At 48.1% G+C, this 11,101-nt stretch overlaps 1 protein-coding gene across 1 annotated transcript in view; it reads right to left on the reverse strand.

The window, feature by feature from the left end:
* LOC135918638 (protein eva-1-like) overlaps nucleotides 1-11,101 on the reverse strand; it is a 167,943-nt gene that overhangs the window by 73,073 nt on the left and 83,769 nt on the right. The gene's annotated exons all lie outside the window — the stretch shown is intronic.

Raw genomic sequence — 11,101 nt, forward strand, 5'->3', positions numbered from 1 at the left:
ATGAACCATGTTGTCAAAAGAAGTTTGTGGAACTCCATTAGCGCCAATGAAGGATCAGAGTGTGGCGACGCACAACGTTTAGTAAAGAATATCAGCTCAGTTCCCGCAGTACCGATGAAATCGGTGCACTGCCCCTGACAGTACCACGCTTCCCGAAAATGCGGCCAGCGCGCGCCGCCGTAGCAGACGACGCAGATCACGACACCGCCCCCCAAGCGTGTGCGCCTGCTCGAGCTGCTGCCGCCGCACGACTCCATTGCTTGCCGCATCGCGATGCAATACATTCCGAGTTTTCCCCTTAGTGTGAAACAAACTGCACACGCTATATTTGCCTTTAAGAAGATCGGTACGCTTGACGATTATTTTTATATGGCTGCAATGCGGCGAAAGGGCAGCGTCTGCTTAACCATGTAAGGGACGCTGAGCAGGTAATTGGAAACGACATCGTATGTGCCGCTGGAAAAATCGTCAGCACATACGATGCGGCACATACATACGGCACCTACGAGCTAAAGTCATTTTTGCAGTTTCTCACATTATGTTTGCTACAAATCCGTGTTGTCTCTGATGGCGACAACGGACTTCTATCGACACTGTGCGGAAATAAACAAGATATATCGCTGCATAGCACAAGTACGACATGCGCACACAACTTTAACTATTACGTCCCCTACAATATGGAATAGAGGCAGCAATGTAGACAGCTTGGTCATTTTTTAACAGTACTCAAGAGACGGAAGTTGAAAGTATTATTAATCATTCCTGCTTCAGCAATGTCGGCGCGACCAAGACGCGGGTGTGTATCGTCCAGTAACCCGATCGATCGGTGCGATGGTGAAGCGGGAATGAACTCCGGTCATGTTCAATGCATCATGCACATATTCAATTTCTCGGCACGCGTGAACTTCGGCCACTGCTAGCGCATACAACAGACGTGGTTTCCATTCTTAGACAGCGCACACACAAACGAAACACGAGAAAGAAGACAGGACAAGCACTCGTTGAACTTAAAGTTTTTGTATGAATAAAAGGATTATGTACCGAGTAATTATTAATTTCACGTGGGTTAGGTATAGAAACCGTCATACACTCAGGAGTGATCAATAAACGATCTCGCTTCGTTTGCCAGATGTTTACTTCGCTCGGCGCACCGCAGTAATCCATGTCTGTCGTCTGCTTCTTTCGTACCATTTTCTTGTGAATCGGTATAATTTCACTGGTGGCATCAACCTTTTCATGTTTACATTGCTGTCGTGACAGTTAACAACACAATAATAATTTCCGGTCATCCGAAGAGGCGCCGTCGCAAACAAGAGACGTTTCGCGCGCAGCGCGAACTGAACGCGGGCGCGACCGCGAAGGGAAGCGGCGACGGAAACCTACACCTTCTCGCGTGCAGCGCGCGCGAGAAGGCCTTCTCGCGTGCAGCGCGCGCTCAGCCTGGCCTCCTCTGGCTCAGCGCGAGCGAAGGGAACCGGCGGAAGCAAACCCCCGGGGGATTGGAAACCGTGCCGCCAGGGGAGAAACGAGCGCTGGCGTCTCGGGCGAAACTTGGCGTGCGCTCGTCTATACCACGTGACACCGTGACGTCACGACAGAGGAGAAACCGGGCTCCAACTCGCGCCGTCGCTCGCGGCCTCTCCCCCCGCATCGGACGCGGTGAGCGTCGAGCAACGCAGCGTTCGGTGCGACAACGATTTATTCATGAAGTGCAACGCCGCAGACACCGACACCGACGACACCGGCTTTTCTGCGACACGAGCTCCTTAACGCTGTCGCGTTGAAATAAAGGCTAGTATGCTTCGCATCCTGGGCGTAACCTTAGCTAAGCCACAGCCATTTTTTTGTTCTGACGACCTTCTTTGATCATGTGGTGCTTGTGCAGCGGATGTGCCTGCGTTAAAACGTCATGACCCAAGACTATAGCAATAAGAGTGCCTTCCCTCTGGACCTTGGTTGCCTTGCATGCTCAAGGCAACCAAAGCCATATTGAGCTTTTTGAAGGCGACCGCGCACTACGACCACTGGTGACTGTCAGTGAATTCCCCGATGTGCGCAAACCGGGTTGTCCACTTTTTCATGTGATCTTTCTTATCCGTTACCTAAGAACCGTAGCCAACCGAGCATCATCGTTGTCGCCTGCTGATTTCTTTCGATGCGTATAACGTTAATCACTGATTTTGCATTGTATCTTGTTTCCTTCTTTTTTCTTCTGCGATAAGCCTTCGGGCTGCAGTGTAAATAAATAAATAAATAAATAAATAAATAAATAATTATCTGTTTTTCTTTACTCGTCTTGCTCTCGCTCCCACTAACCATTTGAGAATTCATCTGCTTCAATTCGGCAGATTTAGCCTGGGTCCAGAAGTAGTTATTTAAAAGTTCATCAAATTTCAATAAGTCCATCGATTAATCACTGACTGCCAAGCACTCATCAATGTTGACCTATGTTAAGAATAGCACTTCTGTTCAGCAAGGAAGGGGCTTCTGGATAGCATGAGAACAAGAGCGTCTCCTCAAGAACGCGTAGAACATTTCGTTTTCCCGGATGGGCCACGGATAGTGCGGAAGGAAGTACCACGCTTTTATCTACTCGCACTTCTGCGAGAGATTGAATTGGCTGGCTCCCGCATGGTGACAGATATATGTGAGATGGAAATAGACGCTCACTCTGAGCCACTGCCTGGCACGTCTGCCAGACTATAAAGCCCGCATGTAGCATCACAATCACGAAATCACAATCACATCACAATCATCACAATCACGAAAATGGTGTCCTTTGTTTCCTTTAGTGCACTATTCGAAGACAATTGGCAATTCTTCCTTGAGGCAGCTAGTGCTTATGTTTGCGGGCTGCTTTGCTTTACTTTCGTTCCGCTTCGTATTTCTGTCACGTTCCCTGACGAAAGATTTCCGCCCAGCGCAGAGAAAACAGAGCGTCGCGTTTTCAAATATCAGTTATGCATTCTTCAACACTACGACGTTCCTTTTGGCACGTGCTGCGCATGGAAAATGTGTAAACTTCGATGGTAAAAATCTGTTACCGAGCAGGATTTGCAGTGTTGGGGCAATTTCGTTTAAGAGACATCAAACAGAATAATAGCTTGAGCTGCTTTATTAAGTTACCTTCTGCAATGCCGAAAAAGCCGTTATTGCCTCAGAAAAGAGACGTGATGAGTGAGAAAAAAAAATTGGCTGAGGCTTAGATTGGTTAAGCCTAGTCAGATGCGAAGCATATTGGTGGCTAAACTTGGTAAGTAACTTGTCGCCGAGCCGCATACTGAGCACGTTGCTTGGCCAGACGTTCTTTCCACTCTTCATCAGTCTCTGTAGCACGCCGCAACCTTCGCTTCTCATTCCAAGGAGCAGCTCTGTCTCCAGGAGGCATCTCACCTCGTGAGTGTCTAGCAGAGGCAAGCGCAACTGCTTATATACCGCCGCGACGCCGCGAGCGACGGCGCGAGTTGGAGCCCCATTTCTCCTCTGTCGTGACGTCACGGTGTCACGTGGTCAGCCTTGAAGGCGACGCCGCGAGCGACGGCGCGAGTTGGAGCCCCGTTTCTCCTCTGTCGTGACGTCACGGTGTCACGTGGTATGGCATGAGCACTCAAGGTCATTGAAGGCGACACCGCCGCGCCTGAGGAGCTGGGTTGAGCTCTAGTAATATGCTTCGCATAAAAAACGCAAACAGGGAAAACGGGTGGCGCTCCCGCCTTCAAGTTCTCGCAGCACGCAGCTTCCTGTGACACCATGGATTTTGGCGGTGTCTGCTCGGACCTAGTGAATTCTTTATCGGTAAAATTGGACTACGTTGTTCTGTAAACGAACCAAAGACTAAATAAACCTAACGAGTTTAAAGCACTTATACTGCACCAAAACGGCCCAAAGTACGAGAAGATGCTTTGAAATCCGTGACGTCACACTGACACGATGGCACTAGAATTCCGGCACGAAATTCAAGAAATAATGTTTTGGCCTTTGTTACCTCTTATAGCAATCTACCTGTTATTGCGAAAGAAATTAGAGTAAATTAGAGTAGAGTTTTAGCGAATAGGTGATGCACAGTTTTATGTACAGCAGGCAACGCTAGGCTAGATCGGATTTCTCTCGCTGTTCGCGTCCGCGACCAAAAAGTAGCGCGTCACATATAAAGGAAAAGTGTAGTTACGCGTCATGTAATCCGATGTCAAACTAAGCGTCAAAGTTTAAGTGAAGAGAAAGAAAGAAAACAGAACAGAAATAAACAGAGGGTACATATGTTGTCCCTGCTTTTTGTGCTTCAACTGCAGTAATTCATACCAACAAGTCCGAATTGCTACCCTCTTTAAGTGCCATTCTTTCATATCGCACATGATGCGTGATGGGCGTGAAAAATTTGAACTTATTTTGGGCCAATCACGCGGAGTGACATGTTTCTGCGACCAGCGGCCACAGCACACTACTTGCGCTTGCGACCAAAACATAGTACGTACAACGCATACTGAAAGCATGAATGCACGCAAATAGGTCATTTGACGTGCACTAGTGTCAAGTTGTAGTTGTAGAATATAAAGTAGTTATGCCGTGGAAAGGCGTCGCAGGTCAAAGACAACTACACTGGGAAACGAGTGGAGGAAGCCTTCTATGACCGCACTACTTCCATGGCTTCTACAGCATTGCCAGACATGCATGAAACGAATTATTGTCCAGGCTGCTGAGTCTTTCTCTTTAGTGAGTCTTCGAAATGCATAAATAATCAGCGCAATGAGGCATCCCACATTCTGAATGCAATTCTTCGTTGCGCTAAGCATGCAAAGGTTTCCGCCTCCTTCGCGGAGCTACGACATGCAATCTCCTCGCTGAGCAGCCCCCGGGCTCTGTTTTGCGCATCCCGTCAATAACACTCTTTCTCGCAATCAGTTTCGAAGATCTCTGACGCAGCTTCGCTCAGCGCGCCTGCTCAAATGCCTTACGCACCGCTGCTCACAAAAATACGCCGGAGAAGCTGCGGGAGCTGTGTCGCGGCTGAGTAACAGGCGAAATTTTTCTCAAGGTCGTTCGGGCGTGAAACAGGGGTTACGTAGTTATGGCACGGGAAGCGAAGTCGAGACGGTCGCGAAGGAGCTCCTTAAAAACACCGGATGAAGAAATGCTCGAACGCTTCTAGCACAATGATGCGAGCGCTTGGTCCGCCACTTTCTTCTAGTCAGCGGTCACGTGATCTTAAACCCGTCTTTCAAGTTGATGAGAGGCTCCAAAGCGGCGCAACCTCACGTGGTGGCCCCTGGTGAGTTTTCCACGCTCTGGAAATCAATCACATTTTCCTTTCTGTGAATCTACCCATGCTTAATATGAGAAGGCCAGTGCTGACACTGCTTCTGTGAATGATTTTTTTTTTATGCGAAGCATATTACGAGAGCTCAACCCAGCTCCTCAGGCGCGGCGGTGTCGCCTTCAATGACCTTTGACCCCATGCCATACCACGTGACACCATGACGTCACGACAGAGGAGAAACGGGGCTCCAACTCGCGCCGTCGCTCGCGGCGTCGCGGCGGTATATAAGCAGCTGCGCCTGTTTCTAGGTGGTTTTGGCTCAACTCTTGCAAGATGGGCTGGGTGGGAATCGAACCAGGGTCTCCGGAGTGTGAGACGGAGACGCTACCACTGAGCCACGAGTACGATGCTTCAAAGCGGTACAAAAGCGCCTCTAGTGAATGCGGTGTTGCCTTAGAAACGAGCTGTTTCTTAGGTTCAGGTGTGCGTCGCTTGCTCAGGCGCACATTTCGTTGCCGCGCCGAACGCTGCGTTGCTCGACGCTCACCGCGTCCAATGCGGGGCGCGTAGTCACTGCGCCGTAGCCCATTGTCTTACACCCCTTGGCGGGTCGACGGGAACGCTGTCGCGTTCCACTCTTGAAGGCGAAGCAGAGTAACGCATGAGTTGTTTCTTCGTCTAGCCGAACCAAATATAGCCAAGCAACAGAAGTTCACCAGGCTAAACAGTGGTTCAACAACTAAAATAAAGGCTAGCATGCTTCGCATCCTGGGCTTAACCTTAGCTAAGCCACAACCATTTTTTACTTTTAACAATACTGGGAAGTGGCTTTTGATGCAGGTTGAGCAGGCTTTGAGGTTTTTGAGGTGGAGCACCAGACGGCGTATATCTGTGTGTAGTGTCCTTTTGTTGTTGGAGAGATTGAAGAAAGGACAAAGGTTGGGAGGTTAAGCAGACAGAAAAATCCGGTTTGCTACTCTACTCTGGTGAACGGGGGTTGGGGAGGTAAACAGATGTGAAAGTAGGGAGTTTGTTGTTGGAGCAGAGCACAACGAATATAATTACCTTTGCTTTTTATCGGCGGCATTGCCGTGTATGTCTCTGGCAAACAACTCCGACAAACGGCATCTGTGAACGCCCAAGTGCTTACAAAGATATCTTACAATTTTCTTCGTGTAAAAAGATGTGTACTGATAAGTGTCTTATTTGCATAGAAGTGCAGCTCTTCACTTTTATGCAAAGGAGACACGTATCCACACAATTTTTTTTTCTTACCTGAAGAAAATTTTTAAATGTATTCTGTGGCAAAATTCACCACACTCTTTAATCGAAGGCACGACATTACTTTTAGAAGGGATAGAAATAAATAACTAATTACCTAAATATCATATAACTTCCTCACTAACGTGTTTAAGGCACACATTGCAATTCAGAAATCCAAGCCTGCACATGAGTTCGCAAGGCTTATAGTCACATGGAGAGAATTTTGAGGCTGGCAACAATTTCCACGTATGCGTACCTGGATTCAAGATATACTGGTGTCGCAGTTAAGTTCATCCTGCACAGTTTATGAAGGCGTTCTGTCTGAAAAGCAAGCAGAACGGCAATGCATTTTGCGGCACTTTCAAGGCGTTATCTAAAGACTTGTGCTACAATTTCAAGACTTGTTCCAAGTGCGCGTGCAAACTTAGCATGAGCCCTGAATTTATACGTTCATAAACTAATTGACAAAATTTTGCTGAATAAGCAACATAGTTAGTGCGACGTATCAAGCAAATAATGTTCCACAAGTGCGCTGTCAGCCACAGGCTACTCAGCAAAGTCTATCTTATCGCAGAAACACGTTGCTGAGATAACAAAAGAATACGTGGTATACACTCGGGCGGAGGAATATTTCGGTAAGCCTTGGGACTCCTCCATGAAATGAGACATGAAGTGACAGTGCAGACCATTGCAACCGAATTGCAATGCTTGATTTGATTTGATGACTACGTCTGTATTGCTATTGTTATTTCGTTCTGTCTGCTGCTGCCGTGTAATGGTTTCCTGGGCCTCCGTCAAGCTGTTCATACAGCTTCTAGCCCAGGTGACCATCCAGATACTTGCTGGAGAATAAAATATGATTTCATTTGATTTGGTTTGAATTGTGAAAAGAATTCTCGGCAGGAGCTCAGGGAGACGCTGAAAGCGACGTTATTGTAGCGCCCTCTGCATGCAGAACCGTATACTCGTACTTCATTTACTTCAGTATAGATATCTCCCGAGGGTACCAATCTCTTTAATCACTCTTCTATCCCGCTTCACTAATTGACCGACCATGTATTTCACGGGTGTTTTTATTTTATTTTTCATTTCTTTTAATCGTCTGACCAGACCCCTTACCTCTGCTTCTACAGTGACCTGTGTCTGAGCACTAGGTCGCGCGTTCGTTATCAGGGCACAGTGGCTGCGTTTTCGATGAGGGTGGTATGTTAATATCTGCAGGAATATTTATGCGCAAGCCATAAAAAAAAAGAAGTGATTTTGAGCCCTGAACTACGATCTCATGTGTATAGTCAAGTCGTAGCTCGGTGACATGGCCGTCGATCTGAAAGGGAGACGCTTGGGTGTTGCAGTTCCCGACTTTGGCTCGGCAAGATCCGTGTCCATAGCTAACGCCACTTTCCTCCTCATCCTCCTAGCCCGGGGCTGTCAGAGCTGATCAATCTTTGTCTTCCTGTTTTTCTATTAGACTCTCTCATCATTTAGGCTGCTTCTCTTAATTTTAATATGCAACCATTCAAAGAGATGCTCGACTATTTCTTTTTCCTTTTTTAGTACTTACAACGTTGTTGGCGGAGTATTTAAAAGCTGAGTTCTCCTCTTACTAATCTTGTCTTTTTTTTTTCTATTCTCCATTTCAACTTGGCGTATTCAATCACTCCTTTGTATACTTATTTTATTCATCCCAGGTGCCAGCTCCCATTTAACAATTTACTCCTACTCATTCATGACTCCTTCCGGCATTTTTTGCTTCTAGCGATAAGAAACAACGGAAGCAAATAAAATGACTGCAGAGTAAAACTGAAATTAAGTGGGCGCCATGAAAAACCAGGAAGCCTTCGGATGAAGTCAGGCCAACGACGCAAAGCAAAGAATGAGCCCGCGAATTCGGCGTCAATTTTTAAGCGCCACTTCGTCTTCGCGGTCGAGATATAGGAAAGCGATTTTCTCCGGGGCTTCTAAAGCCGGAGGGCGCCGACTGAGTCTTTCCAACACTCGCATTGCTGTGGGACTCTTCATGTCTGTGCTGTCGCCGTTTAGAGGAATATATTTAATTTGTATCCAAATTGGCTTCAGCTCCAACGGAGCGAGGCCAGCGCCTACCATCTCGATAAATGCGTGCAACACCATGGAATAAGGCCGGAGCACGAGGTTCACGCATTCAGAAGGACGAGGAGGAGGGGGAGGAGGAAGTAAAGAGAGATGGCAGGGATGTTAACCATAATATATGTCTGGTTGGATACCCTATTCTGGGGGACGGAAAAGAGGGAATATAAAGAGAGAGAGGAAGGGGAGAGGAGGAAAGCCGCGGTGAGCTCGCGCAGGCACGCGGAGAACCTGAGCGAGTCAAAGGCGTTCACATAGGCCAATCGCCCTCAATAAAGGGAAGCGTTGCGGTGAAGCGTTGCAATGTTATCTTATATATTTGTTGTGTGTGTATGTGCAGTATGGTATAACGAATACTCGCGCTGTGCGATATAACGCACCAAAATATTCACGCCGACAGCTAACGATCGATTACTACTGTTTCCGATTGTGGTCTACGAAAGTGCGATTGAGAGAACAAAAACACGCTGATCCAGCGCATTGTTGGAATGTAAAACGACGCGAAGCTTGCTTGAGTTGGCGAGGTAGCAGCAGTTGCCGATCACACGCCTACGGTTCTGTCGCATGTATCTGGCAACTCGGTGTCACGAGACTGAAGCCAATCCATGATTCTTTTCGAGGGAGGAACGTTGACAAGAGGCACAGAGATGTCCGACGGATTTAAACCCATTTGGGGTTCCTACTTCCCTTGTGCGACTGTGCCAGATATACACCCATTCTTAAGGGGGTGGGGAGGGGGGATTCGCCACGAAGGGGTATCCCAGTGGCTAGACCATATATATATATATATATATATATATATATATATATATATATATATATTGACACTGAGTATCATTGGCTTTTCCATTACGACTGTATGTTTTAGAGCTAAATGTAACCTACAAGCAAGCTTCGCAATCGTGTGAGATGCCACAATTAAGTCGACGAGAGTAGCTGTACGTCCTTTTTTGTATAGGTAATCTTCTATCGTGTTGCAGCACAGGCACGGTGACGCGAACATAGAATGCACATGAGTTTGATGGGTTTGCTGTCGCTAATACGAGTGCTTGTGCATTGAATCGACTTGTAACTCTGCTCATCGTACGGAGGCAGCGTTACTGAGAAGAAGACGAAAGGAAGTAGAAACACGGCGTTCTCAACGGGTCTTTTACTGAAAAAAAGAAACGCTAACGTATATGAGCAAGAAAAAAAGCTTGCGTGAAAAGTACGCGAGCGCACCCGCGCACGTGCTAACACTAACAAACACACACGCACACACGTGCCCACGAACTGAGGCACGCACGAACGCACGCACACGAACACGGGCGCGCTCTCGAGATAACATGCCACAAACGCTTACGCAATAGCGTGCACTCTATGCAGGCACGCCAACGAGTGAACGCTCACAGTCACGCAAATGAAGAACCTCTGCAACTGTCATTCATGGTCCGATTGATACAAACGCCACGGTTAAAGGTGTTCAAAACGCCGTGCTTTAATGTTCTTTTGCAGTCGACAGCAGAGGCACAGGCGAACAACCTCGCAGCCCGAACACGTTGAGAGCCGGTGTGGGAGAGGAGACGGGAGAGAACGCGCGCCCGCTTAGGCCTCACGCACGGCCGAATGCGCACTGACGAAACGGCGTGCGCCACGCGGAAGCAATCGAGACCGCACGCGTGCGATGCTTCGCAGAACTGCGGGCATGGACTGGGCGGGAAAGCCGGGCTGAGACCTCCGAGCGCAGTGTGTGGCTATAGATACGCTCGAGATGCTGGGCGCCTAATGACCGCCATGAATCTCCGATGAGGCCACGGGCGCTGGCTGGCTGAACGCCACTCTCCGCCTTGGTGCTCGTTCCGGACTCGTAAGCTATCCCCCTTCGGACGAAAGCGGTCGGGATGGCGTAGAGCTCTGCAGAAGGCGCCCTAAGCCTATCGGTCGTCGGACTGATGCGGCCGTCCAGAGAGGTTCAGAAACACCGACGGACCGAAAGCTACGGGTGGCAAAGAAATATATCGAGAGAAGCGCCGATGTCGAACGCCAATATATGTGCGCCTCGTACCAGTTATCGATTGGTTTCGAAGACCGGACACTGCTCGTGTCAGTCTCGGGTATTGCACATCGGCCGGTAATGCGTGACTGGCCGGTAATGTATGATGATGCAAGTGCTACAACTATACGATGGAAGTGCCGATGTGGATAAAATATGGAATGGGTAAAAATTAGTTATTGCAATTCAGTAAGAAGAATGGCATTAACTTAAGACCTACATGATTCAGGCACTAATACACGTGTCAGGCTTCGCACAATATATCATAGAAATAAAAAATCCGAGGTCATCGAAGCACTTATGAGTTGTGAATGATGACAGGGACCTAAAGAAAGGAAAGACGCTTGATTCTGCAACCCGTGAGGGGGCACAGCGATGCGTCGTCAGGGGAGAGGGAGTGGGAAGTGAAATATGATAGAGAAAGAAGGAGGATGTGGCCTAATAGA

The sequence above is a fragment of the Dermacentor albipictus genome, chromosome 5 (genome assembly GCF_038994185.2).
Source record: "Dermacentor albipictus isolate Rhodes 1998 colony chromosome 5, USDA_Dalb.pri_finalv2, whole genome shotgun sequence".
NCBI classification, from domain to species: domain Eukaryota; kingdom Metazoa; phylum Arthropoda; class Arachnida; order Ixodida; family Ixodidae; genus Dermacentor; species Dermacentor albipictus.